Here is a 16,952-nt window from a genome sequence, read left to right on the forward strand (position 1 = left end):
ACGGACTTTTCCATACTGCCTCCTGTAAACTCATCTTCTGTGTTCAGTAGGTTGTAGAGAAACATCTCAAGCATCTTACAGTAAGCTGCTAGTAAGAACTAGCAGCTGCTGTTAAGCATCTATTAAATTCTATATGTTTTCCTATAAGGGTTGTACTGTTTTGAGCTGAATGGCTTGAATTTAATTTCATCAGTCAGCCTGAGGCCAGGGGAGTGCAGGAGTGATCTATTATGTGTCCTGAAGTCATTATAAGAACCGTTACCAATTTTTGAGGCAGTTTTATTTAATGGCATCCATCACAGCCCTGCAACCCCTCATCAGTCCCGCCTCAGCACAGCCCTCTCTCAGGCAGGATAACCAAGCCTTCAGACTCCAAAGGTCACTGAGAACATGTGCCCTGCAACAGCATCTCAAAGGTAAAGGTTTTGCTGTTTCACTCCATATGACCAATTCTGGACTAATAGCTGTCCCATCTCTTATTCTCTCTGAGTGATAAGTCATACTGTGAAAGCCCTGCATGGCACACCTAACAATGATTTCATTTTTTACTACTAACACATTCAGGCATTCTTCTTGATCCAGCACAAGAATATTGTGTACATTACAGTTAGAAAGCAGACAGATGCTGCATTTTGATTGGTTTCATGTATTGTATTTCTAGGATTCAGAATTTGCACTCAGCCAAGTGGCTGAATACCCCTGAGACTCGTTACTAAATACAGAGCGATCTAGACAAATGTTACGGTTCTAATCATTTGTACTCCTCAAAGGCATCAGCAGAGCAACAGTTTCAAGGTAGACGTAAACGACTTTTTATGCTTATCAATTTGCATATTGGAAACGGCAATACTCTTCCTTACAGTTAACAAATGAGATGCTCAATTTACTGCCAATGTTTTTACAGGTTGGTATTTGCAATTCACTACAATCAAATCAAAATGTGGAGGATGGCCTCATGACGTTTAGCAGAGAGGTTTCCAGCACTATATATATCAGCAGTAATATCTTTCCACCCTAAATAACCACTGTCACTTGCAACAGTAGGCTCAATTCTGACTTCATCCAGATGCGTGGGAGTTTATGCATGAGCTCCTGATTATGCCTAGATTTTTCACTTCAAGCATATAATGTGTGCACCTCCATATCATCAGATAGTGGCAGTCCTTGTAATTATCTTGTCTCCTTTGATTTTTCTTAGGCTTTCCAAAGATTACTCTCCCTCTCAGAAATTATTACACCCAAGAAAATAATATTCATTATATACAATGGGGCAATGCTAATACCAAGGACAAGGAAGGAAAAGGGGTTGAGCTTTTATCCTTTTTATTCAGGAAAGCTGAATGAAATTATTTTTATTGTAATCCTGGAATGGGAAAAGAGCAGTCTCAACTTTTAAATTCTATAAATCTACGAAGCACTGTTTTTTCCACAGATTTCTTAAGCTTATCTTTAAGATTTCAAATTTCTTCACTGAAGGAAAATTTATCTGTATCTTCCAAAAAACATGATTCCTGGGCTAAACAAGTACCTATGTAATACCCACTCAATGCATTCAAATATCCAGTGAGATAATTTTACTTCTCCCCTTTGCCATTTGCATTTAAATAGCCTGGCATTTTGCTGGGAAGAAAATTTCATTTAAAAGGCTATAACCTGTATTAGTTATACTTTTGTGAACAGAAAATTAGAATTACTAAAATAATTATACAAAAGCACTTGAGAAGCCAAGAGACACCAACAACAAAGACCAAAGCTGAGCTAATACGAAGTTCTTTGACTCCCTAAGATGTACTCAGTATTATCTGCAACTCTGGAATTGATGTTACTCCTCTGTAAGTCCAGTAGCTGTATTAAACTGATAACACATGTCTATATATCTTAGGGAAAAGCAATAAACCCTGCTGTGAAACACTATTTCCGTAGTATCTTGGAGGAAAGATAACTTTTTCCACAAACTCATTTTTCATTTCCACAGCATTGTCTTCTCTTTCAAACAGGATATAACATGATTCCACAGACAACTTCAAAAATGAGTGTTTATCCAAGCCCACTTTTTACACAAAAGCTGCCCACCTCAAGAAATTAATAAAAACAGAAATGCATTATATTTCCCCAGAAAGTGAAAGACAACACTGAGATCAGCAGAGCTGAACTATTTCAAGTTATTTTCAAGGCAGAAAAATCACCTCCCATGGGTTAAAAAAGAATCTAGCTGAGAAATAGCATTTTTACAAATAGTCACTTTTATTCTCACTTTTCCCTTAGAAAAATAAGTAATTTTAAATGCTAACTGCATCATAAGACCTTAGGAACAGTGATTTCTCACTATTTCCCACAGCAGTTGTCTTTCCACCACTGCTCAAACACAACTTTCTCTACCTTCTCTAGAAATATTTAGGAAAAGCTTTATATATGGGTTGCAATGGTGCAAAGACAAAGGCAGCAGCTTCCACAATGCAGGGAACTCTTCAGTGCAGATGAGACCCTCCAGCCCTCTTCATGCTATGAACAGCACTGACATCCACAAGGACAACTGCTTACTGTACTTTTACTTTTCATTTAATTTTTCATTAAAGATATTTTTGAAGTATTAACACTACTGTAATGAGATAATATTTCATTATAATCCTATTGAAACAGAACAACTCAGAAATTATTGTTGTCAGCAGTATATTTGCAGAGGTAACGCTACTCCTCAGCTGCTGGGGTGGGAGGGAAGCAGAGCCCCACAGCCCATCCAGAGGGCTCCAGCACAGAGAGGAACACATCAGACCTGGTTTGGGCTCCAACAGAAGCAATAAGTAAGGTCTCCTCTAGCCCAGCAATAATCACCTTCTGCTCAGCACTTGGAGTCCTCACCAAAAGCAGGCTCTGCAGTACTGCCTGCACACAGTGCTCATGTCCTTGGATTTGCTGCAGACCTGTCTGGGGAGGCTGGGGGAGGTCTGTGTCCTGCAGACTGAATATCAGGACAATACCACACAATAAGTGTGGAAAAGGAAGAAGAGGAGGGAGTTCAAAGAAATTTCCAGAGCAAAGATATTAAGGTCCCAGGTTAATCACTTAGTTCTAATAAAGGGAGAGACTAGGGAACTGCATAAAGCCAAGACTTAAACAAGGGATTCCTGAGTGTAAGGAGTGTCTGAGCTAAGTCTCTGCTGTGACTGGTTCAAGCCAGGGATTTGAATGTAGGCCTGGCACAATCCAGCAAGCACTATAATCCAGTTATCAGTGCCTGACAGGGACAGGACTCCTTTGGAGCTGTGCTACTTTTATAAATAAATGTTTAATGCTGGCAAGATACAAAGATAAATCATGACTTAGAGCCAGTTTATGACAGAGTACAAGGTTCAGTGTCCTTCCCACAAAGTTTTAATTTACTTACATGAAGAAGAGCTGCAGCCACAGAGGTTGAGACCAAACCCTTAGAGAGTCCTAGAGCACAGCCTTCCTTTCTTTTTACCAAGAGTCTTATTCAAAAAAGTATTGCAAAAAAAGCCTAATAAAAATGTATCTACAGGAAAAATTGATAGCAAGCTCACAACCTTCACAAAATGCAAAGAGATAGCTACTTTACAGAGGGACAAAATAAAGCTGAGAGTTCCAAAAATCGCCCCATATTTTTAAGAAGCTGGATATCTTACAATGATTATAATTCTGAAAATAACTGTTAAAAGTTTAAAAAATTTAGATATCTGCTTTCTCTGAAGGTACTGCTGAAATACAGTCCTGAGATTCATGGCATGACATACTATGAAAATACATACATTTGCAAGCTACTCTATGCTCAAAACCTGGGTCAACCATAAATAGAACCAATACTCATATTTTACAGAACCTGAAATAGTTTTATTACTGTATCCTGAAGTTTTGCTTTAGTTACTCACTTTCAAGGACACCCTGAAACTCAGATGGTTGCTTTCCTCTTTTAAAATTGTAACACTCAGGCCAAACAGGAAGAGCTCTTAACACTGGTGATAAAAACTAATGTATGTTTTTCAGCCCATTTTCCAGATCCCCTATAGGTAAAGTTCAGGTTAGCTTCTTTTACCTAGACCCAAAAGTCTTGGCTGAGTATTGTCCTTAGACAGGTGCCATCAGCTAAGTGCATGCCCAGGCTGGATGCAGTCAGGGGTAAGAGGGTGGTCTGTCCTACATATACATTGAACAAGCAGGGAAGGAGTATCATGGATATAAACATTACAGTCCTGTTGCAACGAGAAGCACCACAACATTCAACATCGACATTAGGGGGCAAAGTGGTCCTTGTTGCACTTGGGAAGATTGAGTCACTTTTCTGCCCTGGAGAAAAAAATCATCCCCTCACATCTCTTGAGCCAGACAGAGATTTATGTTCTGCAGACTTCAGATATACCATATACATTCATGCATGTAATCTTCATTTCAGGTAATTTACCCTTTTACAAATCCTGCTGCTGGAACAGAAGTCCTCAAATTATAATAAGAAAAATAACACTTTGGAGAAATAGCATGAATGTTGGCATGGAACAGCTTGTGACCAAAGCCAATAAAACTAAGTCTTTATGCGCTAGGAACTGGTTCTAGCAGTCTTAAGAGACAGGGGAACTGGAAATTTTTGTAGTACCCCAGCATATCTCTCACTTCTAATAGCTTCACTACCCACATTTTGAGCAGCTCTTGCCTCCTCTTCAACCAGTCTGCAATGTAGGCAGCACTGTGCTATTACCAAGATGAGCTTTCCTGCTGCCTGCCTGAGTCCCCAGGTTTGGTTTTTTTTCCCCAAGTAAAATGGAGATGCAGAAAAGTTTATATCCATCTCTGTTTTAATACAGTCCTTTTGCCAAGACCTTTCTTGCAGTCTGGAAAGTGAATGCAATAGAACCACAAGACAGGAAATAATGTGTGTAGATGTAACCTGACACAGGCCTTGTGGCACAGAGCAACTGATTTCTAGTTCTTGCCATATTCAAGTACCAAGACTGCCTTAAAATTACTGATTTTAGTACTACCTGCACTAGCAACCAGCTTTTTGAAATGACAGCTTATCAGAGATGCATATTTTACCCCCTAGGTTAACTTTGCTTATAAACAAACCAAAAATCACAACCTGTTGTATGAAGATGAACCTTATGCCTAAGGATCATGGAATGGTTTGGATTGGAGGGGACCTTTAAAGATCATCTAGTCTGACCCCCTGTAATCAGCAGGTACATTTTCAACTAGATCAGGTTGCTCAGAGTCCCATCCAACCTGACCTTGAATGTTTCCAGGAATGGGGCACCTGCAACATCTGTATGCAACCTGTGGCAGTGTTTCACCACCCTTACCATAAAAATTTCTTCTTTATATCCAGTCTAAATCTAACCTCTTCTAGTATAAAACAATAAACCATTGTCTTATTGCTACAAGCCCCAGCTTTCTTATAAATCTACTTTAAAGCTGCTACAAGGTCTCCCCCAAGCCGCCTCTTCTCCTGGGTGGACAGCCCCAGCTCTGTGTCTTCATAGGAGAGGTGTTCCATCCTTTGATCATTTTCATGGCCTTCCTTTGGAACCACTCCAACAGGAAAACACAGTCTATTTAATTTTAAAGCATACCTTTATCAACTACAAAAAATTTAAAATATATGCTGTAGAATAAAAAATAAGAATAATCTATCAGAACAAAAAGAGAATTTGACATGACAAAAGAGAAATATGTATAAATGCCAGCCAAGAGGTCATGCTAACACATAGCTTTGAGACAAGTTTGAAGTAGTTATTAAAAAGGTATGAGGGAGGACACAGGTGGTTCCACAGACTTGCATGCAAAGCCATCTCTGTAAAGCTTTGGCGATCCCTCTCTTTGCCAGAAACTAAGGATGCATGCAAAGCCTGCAGATCTAAGACAGCAGTTCACCAATATCCCTACAATGGACACTAGCACTAGGAGAATTAGCTCTGAGAAACCATCCATAAAACACTGCTGTACCTGGGTGACTAACCCTTCCCTTCCTTCCAGAGGGGAGAGGAAAACAACCTAATAAACATCCCCTGCAGCAGTGGTTAACCTTAACCCTAACAAGACAAACTTTTCACAGAGGGTGAGGGAAAGAGAAAGTGCAATTGTCATGATTTGACACTGGCCAAATGCCAGACACCATGAAAGCCATTCACTCACCCTCTCTTGCTCTCAGCTGGGCAGAGGAGAGTGAAGAAAAAGTTAATGAAGGGCTCATGGGTTGACATGAGGACTGCGAGAAAGCGCTCTAAGGGCAAAACAGATTCAAATTTAAAGGTATAAAGTAAATTCATTATTAACAGAGTCAGAAGAGGGTAAGAGAAGTAAAATAAGCCTTTAAACACCTTTTTACCCCCTCCCTCCTTCCCACCAAGAGCGCAGGGATACAGGTGTGGGGGTTTTGGTCAGTTCAGACCCGAGACGATCTTCTGTTCATTCAGGGAGAGGAGTCTGTCCTCTGCTAAGCCATGTGGTCCCTCCCATGGGCAAAGTCTTCCCAAACTGTTGTGGTGTGGGTCACTCATCCACAGGGTGCAGACCTCTAAGGACAGGCTGCCCTCTCTGGAACCGGGCCCCTCTCTCTCTATTTGTGTCTCTCACTGGATCACAGCTTTCTCCAGCACCCACCCGCTCTGGCGTGAGCACTTCTCCCACAGGCTACGAGTGAATCTCTGCATCCCCCTGGGCTCCAGGTGTTACAGGGGGCACTTTGTTTCACCATGCTCCTCACCACGGCCTGCAGAGTGTAATAAATGGAATTGATTCATGCTAGTTTTCATGCTAGATTCATGCTAAATTGTAACTATTTGGAAAGTTATTATTAGAAGCAATCAAAAGAATCAGTGTTACGAGTCAGATGTACCCCTTTACAGATGTTACATGTTAAAATTGAGGCACAGGATGTAGTTTTGAGATAAGTGATGTCCCAAGACGAAAACGGCCTTGAGATGGATAAAATTAGAACAACTTTAGGCATAGGGCCTAAAATTCATTAAATGCAAGACTAATTAGTAGACTTACATAACACAACGCTTAGTACGCACACGCAAACCTTTAAGGTTATCCAAACGACAACGAGGAAGAGGAGAAGCTTTCATCCAAAGACCCCCAAAAGAAAATTGAAGACACCCTAACAAGAAGTGAGCCATGCACCATGAAGAAAAGTGACATAAAGTCAGAAAAATCAGAAATAGGGGGAAACTTACAGGAAACATTAATGAATATGTATGAGCATACAGTATATAAGTTTAGCTTGAAGTGCTTTGTTTTGTTTGTGAAGCAGGGTGGGAAGCCCCCTCTGTACCCTGGTTGGTTTTGTATATGAGGTAAGGTAACAAGCCCTCCCCATACCCTGGTCAGTTTTGCTTATTCTTTAATCATATTTAATTTCTGGCAAATTATATATATAAACTGTATTTTTTTTGCTACATTGTATTCTTTCACTAAATTGTATTATTTTATACCAAAATACTATTCAATTCATTAAATTGTATTAATTTTTAATTAAACTGTTATGAACTCAAGGGACCTAGCTGTCTGAAATTCTAATTTCATGTATAACAAGAGGAATATCGGCTTGGACGCCTGGAGCACCTCCTGTCTCTCTTTCTCCACTGACCTTGGTGCCACCACGTTATTTTCTCTCACATGTCCTCACTTCCTCCTCTGTCTCAAAGAAAAACTGCTGCCCGTAGGTGCCGTAGCCAACAAGTTCCAGCAATTCAAAGATTCCTACGGGATCTTGCAGCGCTGTGAGATTGATCTGGGTTGGGTTCAGTGTCGGGAGTCACTCGCCACGTTTTCGCTGCCGGCCAGGCGGCCCCGCTGCCATTGTGTGGGCGGTGGCGGCCGCGGCGCTGGCGCTATTGAACTCCTCTCCTCACGCAGGGCACCGGGAAGGAGAAGCCGCCCCCGGCCTTGTGCCCGCGGTGGGGCCGGCTGGGGTCGGCCAGGCAGGCAAGGCTCGCTGCAGGCCGCACCGAGATGGCGGCGGCTGCGGTGGCAAATTGCCGCGGGCTGGGCCGGGATGACCCTGGCGGCGGCACCTGGCCACCCCTGGAAAAAACTGCCCGTGTGCTGGTTTGATTTTCTTCTTCAATGTCATCACAGAGGTGTTACCAACATCTCTAACGGGGCCAGCAGCATGTCCATCTTCAGAGCCATCAGACTGGCTCTGCCGGACATGGAGGAAGCTTCCAGCAGCTTCTCACAGAAGTCACTTCTGTGACCCATCCCCTGCTACCAAAAACCTGGCTGTGCCAAATCAACCCAGTTATCTAGCAAAACATTCAAAACCAATCATAACCATGGTTGGGTATGCCAAATGGGTAAAATATACACCATTTAAAAAACAAAGTGGTGTATGGTAAAATACCCCACTGAAAAAGCTGGTTACTAACTCAACAGCTTCTACTAGAAATATGTGATGGTCATAACACTCAGAATGGACAGACACTGAAAAGGGGAAAAAAAGTGCACAGCTCATTCAAGTCTGCTTGAAAAATGCACAACACAACAGCCACCTGTTTAAATTCAGCACCATATCCCTTTTGCTGCCTGATGTAATACCTTACACAAAAACAGCACAGGGATGCAATGAACAGCCCCTCAGGCAGGGCAGGTAGAAGGGATAAAATACTACAAAAATCACATGCCACTTATTCAGGCTACTGGGACTGCAAAGGAGAATAGCCTGTGACAGCAGCCTTGATGCCTGCAACACACCGGAGAGGCAGGATTATTTGAACAAGCACCTTTTCCTCTCAGAGAAAATAACAGCCAGTAAGCTTTGGGAGATGGGGGAGGTTCGAGAGAAAAAGAACAAATCCCTGAGGAAAACAGAGTGAGACCTTTGTGCCTGTTCCCTTTCTCATTAAAAAAAACCAAAAAAAAAAACCACCACCAAACAACACACACCCACTAAAATACACCCCAGTTCTTCTTATTTGAAAAACCTAAGCTAAATTTTGCGGTAATGAAGACAGCTTATCTCCATTATAGGCAGAAAGAACCCAGAACTTGCTGAACAAGTGTGGTCCATCATACATGACCATATTCTCTTCAGGAGTGTTTGGTGTCCAGACACACTGAGACTGGCAGAGGAAGGGGAGCCTAGTTAACCCCAAGAGAGTCGGTGTCCAGGAGAAGCTCCTAACCACAGTTCAGGAAAAGCCAAAACCAGGAGACAGCCCCATCCAGACAGATGCTACTCCTTCCCACCCAAGATATAGTGATAAACAGCAAAGGAGGGTGTGGTGAAGCTGTTCAGGTCAGGTTTAGGAAACCAGCTGGAAGAGAAGCCTCTTGTGAGGGAAAGGTTCAGGGCTGCAGCTGATTATTAGCAGCACAGACCCCAAACAACCAACAAGCTCCCATTTGTTATGAAATCTGTTGGTCCAGCACACATAGCACCAAGAAGGAACACTGAATGCACAGCTTTGCAAAGCAGATATGGCTTGAAACTTCCAGAGTTACACTTGAAATGAAAAAACATGAGAATGGCCAAATATGGTCAGATCAAATATTCCACCTTCCTGTGTCCCAAGAGACAGCATAAGCAGAGGTCACCAGGAAGCTAAAACAGGATAAAAATGAGTAACACCTCCTGCAGGTCTCTCTTAACCTTTCAGATCTTGGCCCAGGCATTTAGTAATACTCTGCTTTTTTGTGTCTTCATCAGTGAACATGACTGCCTGGACAAGACCTGAGGGATTCATAAGAATTTGGCCATACCCAATGGCTACCACCAATAGGATCTTTAAGTACTCTTATCAAAGAGCAAATCAGAGTTGAAAAACCTCATGTGCTTTGTCATGGACAGCCAGAAGTAAAAGAATCTTCCCCTCTGTTCTATTTGCTCAGATGCAGGATTGCCTATCTGAGAAGGTACAAGACATCTCTTTCCAGGTCACCCAACTCTTCTAACACAATCCAGATTGGCTCTATGAGACTAAGGGACAGGGAATGCAAAACTCCTTTACAGAGCCATGCAAGCAGCAGCCAATGGTGACAGCCTGAGTCCCTGCACTGTGGTGCAGCTCCACTCTCACAGCCAGGCTCTGAGGAAAGCACACCAGTGATTCAACTCTGTACTGCTGACTGTCACCACAGTTAGAACAGCTGGGCCAAGAAGAGACCTCACTGGATGCTCACTCTTTTCTATTGAGTCATTTCAGCAGTGTACAAGATATAATCCAGGGAAGAAGGCAGTTTAGCTATAATGCTGATTTGGCAGAGAACGCAAGACACTTGCTTCATCCTCACCAAAGGCAGCAAATGCTTGCTTTATTCAGTTTAATTGATAGCAGGTTCTACACACTGCAGGTATAAATTATTTTCACGGACTTGGCTGAGCACCTAGAACAAAGAGACATCTGAAAGTAGAAGGCTATTATTTGTGAAACAAAATTGCATCCTGTATTTATAAACTCTGTGCTATGTCCATACATCAATGAGTTCAGCAATAAGCAGCCTTAACTTTAAGTTTCTGCAACTTTGTTTTATTTACTTCTGTTCACAATGTTCTCATAACAATATAAGCCCTAATTTTATCCTAAAGAACTAGGAACAAGGCCTGAAATAATATTTGCCTTTGTTGTCTAACCTATACAATTGTCCTCCCCTGCAACAACTGTCACCAGAGATTTTGATGTCCTGTACCACAGCAAATATAGCAGGAGAAAACTCCCCTCCTGCACAGTTTTCACTTTTCCAATAAACTAAGCATGAAAGGCAATCCATGTACCAAGCAGATTTTTTCACCTGCAGCAGCCTCCCACTGCTTGATCTGGAAAACTTCACATCCTAACCATAAACCTCCCACCTACAATAAAGCAAGATATAAAGGAAATGAGTCAGGAACATTTCTCAGGCTTAAGAACTTAAAAATGAATTCACACACAGTGAAGAAATGTAGAAAACTGCAGCCCAGCTTGCAGAAACATCACTAAATTCTGTATGACAAAACATTTTGTTAAGAGCAAAAGAAACTACTAAGGATCAAAATTCGTTCTCATAAAATGTGAGACAGACTTCTTACTTTATAATTATTGTGTAGCTACCAAATAATAGTCCTGTAACACATACGGTACCACCAAATACAAGAAAAAAGATCTATAATGACCAGCTTAGTCATCAGCCCATCGCAAACTGAAGCAGGGGAAATTCAGATTATAGACTAGAGCAAAATGCCCACTGAACATTGTGTCAAATTAACAGAAAATAAAACCAAGAGAGAAACTTTGTAAATAGTCAGAGCACAAGGAGAGTACTGCAAGGGCTGATCCAAAAACTGTGTCACTAAGTCCATCATGAGGTAGGGAGAGACCAGATGGACCAACAGAAGATGTTCAATCAGATGGTCCCAAGTAATTATATAATCCACGGTTTCAAACATACCAGAAGTGATAGAGATCATCTTGCTTCTATTCCCATCTGTCCCTGGCTCACTCATGCAAAGCTTCCGAGCCTCTTTCCAAAGTGAAGTGCTGCTGTTCCCAGGCATACAGAATGTACCAGGTAATAAACCTGCACGGCTTGAGCTCACCTCCACAAAATATTTTAAAATATGTCAGAATTCTTGAAATAGAAACCTTACAGATACTGTCCCAAAAATTTGGGTTCTAACACCATTCCAGCCTAGGCAAACGTAGATTTCAGGCACAGCTGAAGGTCAGTGTAACTTACTAGCACACTCTGAATGGACAGAGCAAATGAGTGACTAGAAGTGGTTCTTTCCACCCATTTCTTTAAAAAAAAAAAATAAAAAAGTCATGGCTACACTGGTTCTCCTGTAGTTTTAGTGTTCATTTTGTGCTCTACTCACATCTTCTGTTGCATATCAGAAACAGCCAGTGGTACTCTTACTACTAACACAGATAACCTGGACTACCTACATTACTAACTGTCTGAAACACCCAGGGCTCTGACATACAGAAGATGGTTTTCTTCCTGCCAGCCACAGACCATATAACCTGTTTCTCAGCTCACCCTCAGCATGCAGCCTCCCTTCCATAGACTTCAGCTGTTGCCATTCAGCACAGAACAAAAAAGGTTACAGTCCTCTGCTCTAAGGAGCAAGTTGCTGGAAGGGAGATGAAAAGGAAAGAGACCAGAAAAGAAGCATCAGGATGACTGTTCTGCAAAGCTGCCTGCATCAACCAGGCTGGACAGAGCAGTCAGCTTAATCCAAAGTATTTGCATGTGGACAGGGTGTGTAAGAGAATGATCACCCACATGGAGACAGTTACCTTTTTTTATCTCTCTAAAGTCCCAGACCAGTAGGAATGCAGCCTGTAACCAGTTCCCATGCAAGTGGGATATTTGAGGGGAGTGTTGATGAAATTCTATTTTGAGGGAGACCATCAGCTTTAAAGACGGTCCTTGTTCATTGTACAGGCCATCCAACAATACATCCAATACAGGTTTCCTTAATTTTTAAATAACTTGTCTTTTTTATTCCCATCTCCTGTATTCAGAATTCCCTTCCCTGCAGCAGTTACCGTGGCCAGGCTATTTGCAATGGTACGTGATCCCTTCCTCCAGCTTTACTGTCCTACTTCTTTGCAGACTGAGCTGCCTGACCTGCGGCTGAGCTTTCCACTATGATCAGCTTCATCGGGGATCCCGCCGCCTTGCTGTCTAATGAGCTTAGAGAAACCCTGAACATCTTGTCATGGTTTCACTTTAACAGATTATTTTTCCTTAACTGAGATGGGCAGGAGGCACTACCTCCCATAGCTGCCCTTCAGATACCAAAGCTGAGCTGCTGAATTCAAAAGCAAGCTTGGGGTGGATCCCCCTCCCTTGCCATTTCTACTGTTCTGTTTGACATTTTGGAGTTCAGAGGGCTCTATATGCCAGCAAAAGAAATCATTTCTCACATGGCCAGCAGAAGGTTCCTAACGAGAACAACAAATTAGCAGTAGTAATGGACTACAAGAAGTAAACTGGGTTTTGCTCATCTGCAGCAGTGCTCTGCCCCCAAGGGACAATTTTTATAAATACAATATTGTTGATATTTAAGCGTTTCTGCTCAAATCCAGACTCTCACCTCTTTATCAGTAGCAGGTACTACTGTCAGTGTAAATGAGCCATCACAATAATCCAAGAGGGCAAAGAGCAGGCTGGAATAGTAAACAGCTTGCACAGCATCTCCAAAGCAGGCTTTATATAATCTGCAAGTTTGCTATTCATAAAATTCTGATTTTATACAGCAATAGTGCAAAGCCAGTTAAACACAAGAAAGATTTTATAGGTTTCCAGAGAGCTGATGTCATTTGGGATCAGTGTACTCCATTTATGCATTACTCTGAAACATTTATGCTTTGCTGAAAAAAACAGAGATACAAATCACAAAGAAGCACAATGAGTGTTTTACGGGTTCATAAATTTAAGGGTATGGATATGCAGGGACCAAAATTCTAATCTTTAAGCACCATAATTTATGGACACAAAAAGATTCATTTTAACTTTTCAGTATTTAGATTGTGAACAAAACATGCTGCAGCAGAAACAAATATATCATGCACTAAAATAGAACTAAGTAAAAATATTTTATTATCGTTGCTCCATTGCACAAGTTCAAAGGCAGTGGCCCAAGCATGTAACAGTGCACAATAATAAAAAATGTTGTGGTAACAGACACACAGCACATGTGCAGTCCCTAACATATGCTCTACTTTAGCTCATTATTCCACAAATTTCTCTCTTCCCTTTTGTTCTCCATCAAGAAGGAGCAGGAAGAATGAATGCACAACACAGGGTAGCAATTCTCAGCTGGTGAAATGCAATGTTATGTTCTTCATGACTGTACATTCCTCTGCTGCCTATCAACACAAGTGCTGCTCAAATGTGTAACAGTAGAAGTTTAATCAGCACACATCTGCAGCCAGGAAGCATGCAAGTACACAGAGCAGCAATGATAATGTGCTCCCAAAAACAAATTTTAAAAAACATAAAACCTGGACACAATTTTACTTTTTTTAACCCAAATTTTATCACTGCTCCCCAGCTGCATCTGTCCTGCAGTAAAGCATCTCTATGTGACAGCAACTGAAAGCTATGTCAGACATGCTTCAGTGGGGCAGAAAAGTACCTTCTGTTTAAAGAAGCAGGACTTGAGTCATCTTAACAGGCAAGATTCAACATTAAATTGCCCACCAACTTCCCAGGTGACACATGCAACACTGTACATGGAAATGTTGTCAATTATGGCTAAGGCTCAAGTACCAAAAGTATTCAAAGGTACTTGAGATATGGCATATCACAGGATTCCCACACACATACCTGCACACTCATACACGGAGAAAGAAGGCACCACCAGTGGTTTAGAGGAGATTCGCACTATGGCCAGAACACAGATCCCTGGTTAAACAGAGCAAACACCCCTGACATGAAGGTTTAATGATCACAGAAATTTCTCAGTGCATCAAGTGGCTGGTTATGTGCTCTGCTGACTCTGGTTTAAACCCTAACTCAGTTTTAAACCTGAAGGCAATGATAACACAGAAGACACATTCAAGGCCTCACCACACATCAGGGCAAGGAATCAACCCTGCAAATCCTTCACCTTTGCATTTTCCCCAGTCCCATTTCACTCATCACAAGTGTTAATACTGTCTCATAAGCTTACTTAGAGAGGTCAAGAAGCAACAATGTGTAATCACAGAACCCATTGATCAGAAACCATCCTCATTCAGTACTACACCACTTGGAGTCAGCAGCACCTGGGCAGAGCTTCAGGTTTTCTGGGTCTGAACAGAACTTCACTAAAATATGCAGAAAACTTTTTCCTATAGATCAACAAGATGAGACACAGGGTGTTCTCACAAGTGGGCCTAATATCTATTTTGTAAACAAGAAAAGTGAGACACAGATGGGTTCATGTTCATCTCTCACCTCAATGGTATCTCAAGTAGCACTTTGAACCGTGACTCCCAGCTGCTTGATGTGGTCTTGCAGTGCAATAAAGTACAAGTGCAAAGCCAGTTTCAAGTAAAGCAAAACACAGGGCCTTAGCTGGGACCAATTAGCAAAGGCTCACTAGCTCTGTAATGATCAGGGACGTGCCACAACTGGCAATCCTCCATCTAAACAGAAGAATGTAGATATGATCTGAATAGTTCCAGCTATCTCCCATCCTTTGTCCCACATTGTTACTGATTTTGCTTAGTTTTAAGATATCATTCACATTTTCCTTATTACCACTTTCACTGTAATGCTTAATTAACAGCACTTGGACAATCATAGTAGGTTTTCCAGATGAAAGTTTTCCATCAGGAGATCACCAAGCTTCAAATGGAAGTTTGTATAATCCCCTGTTTAGAAGTGAAAAAACAGATCCAGAAGAATAAAGTGACTCATGGACCATCCAGCAAACTAATAGCAGGACTAGATATAGAAACCTGATATTCCCAGTGCCCCTGTAATGTGGTCTCAGGCTGTTTTCCCCGTAAAGCAGCAGCTTGCTTTCTCTTCTCACAAATTAGACTGTCCCCAGGATGTAATAAGAGTTTTCTCTGAATTCAAGCCTATTCCAGTCACCACCGTTGCATGTTTTGGCTCAGGCCTCCATTAAGTTTGAAAAAGAAATTCACATAAGGAGTTTAAGAGCTAGCTTAGGACTGAAAACAAAGAAGCAGTAAGGAGAAAATGCTAAAATAAAATACAGTTGGGATCTTAAGAGAAAGAACACACATGGAGAAATAAATGTAAGGTGGAAGAAAACATACCTATATATCAAAAATATCAATGTGTGCAATCATACACACATTTTATTTCAGCATTTGCCCAATGAAGTAAGGCATGAACCATTAAAACAATTGCCCTTATTATTTCAAGGGCAATTTTGCTCTCCAGAGCAACATGTTACAGAAATTTTGTGCAGCACATTCAAAGCTACTGTAGTTAAATTGCATGTTTGGATTTAATTATGAGACCCTAATACTCATAGTCCTCATGTGGCATTTCCTTTGGAAAAAAAAAGTGTTGGAAGCCTCTAGCACCACAAAGAAAATTCAAAGGGAGAGTGAATTCAAGCATTTGAAATAAAATGAGAGGTGCATTAATCAGCAGGCTCAACCTCCCAAGGCAGAAAAAAAATTTATTGCTTGTCTCAGGCATCCTTCAATCTGACCTGCAAAGCAAGCAAATTTAAAGTAACATCCAGTGCATTACTGAGGCTCACAGGCTGTGAGCCAAAGACTCACAGGCTGTGAGTTTCCATTATTTGCATTTCCCACACACATATAGACAAGTGTCTTAACCACATCAAGGTCATTCAATACCGAGACCATTAAATTCAGTTTTCCTCCAAAATGGGGACTCATTACCAAGACTAATTTAAGGATGACAAATCCTTCTGAACAGTTCCAATCCTCAGCAAAGGCTTATTCATGACCAGAGCATTCTTTAGAAATAAAGTTGAGTCAAATTATTAAAAAGCTGTTTTAGTGTCTGTGTGCTTCTGACTCTCAACACTAGAACTGTATAAAAATGCTCAAATTTTTCTATCTACACTTCCACCACATGCTTTTTATTGACCTTCTGGACTCACTAGTTCCCTGGTTTTGGCAATTATCTATCAATGTTTAGAAGTCAGAATATATGGGGAAAAGGCAGGATGCACCACTTCTTCCACAGGGCCACTGCAATGTTCACAGGGGCAGACTGGACTACAAAACTACTTACAGGAGCATTCATTAGGATTTTGTATTTCTGAATCAGATATGGTGTCAAAAACATGTTGAGTGGCTCTCAGTGCTAGAACAGAAACAAGCTGGTTTCTCAGTGGCTTGTACAGGTAAGCATTATTCACTCAGCAACAGATACACGAGCAGTGTTTTGTCAGCTCATCCAAGACTTGAATCTCCTGTCCCAAGGACCTGATAGAACACAAAGAATGTAAAAAGACTTGCATTCCTGTCCAGAGAGTCCACTGTTGGTCTCAGACCTTAGGAAGAAGTTTTATA

This window comes from Poecile atricapillus, chromosome 12 (assembly GCF_030490865.1).
Source record: "Poecile atricapillus isolate bPoeAtr1 chromosome 12, bPoeAtr1.hap1, whole genome shotgun sequence".
Taxonomy (NCBI): domain Eukaryota; kingdom Metazoa; phylum Chordata; class Aves; order Passeriformes; family Paridae; genus Poecile; species Poecile atricapillus.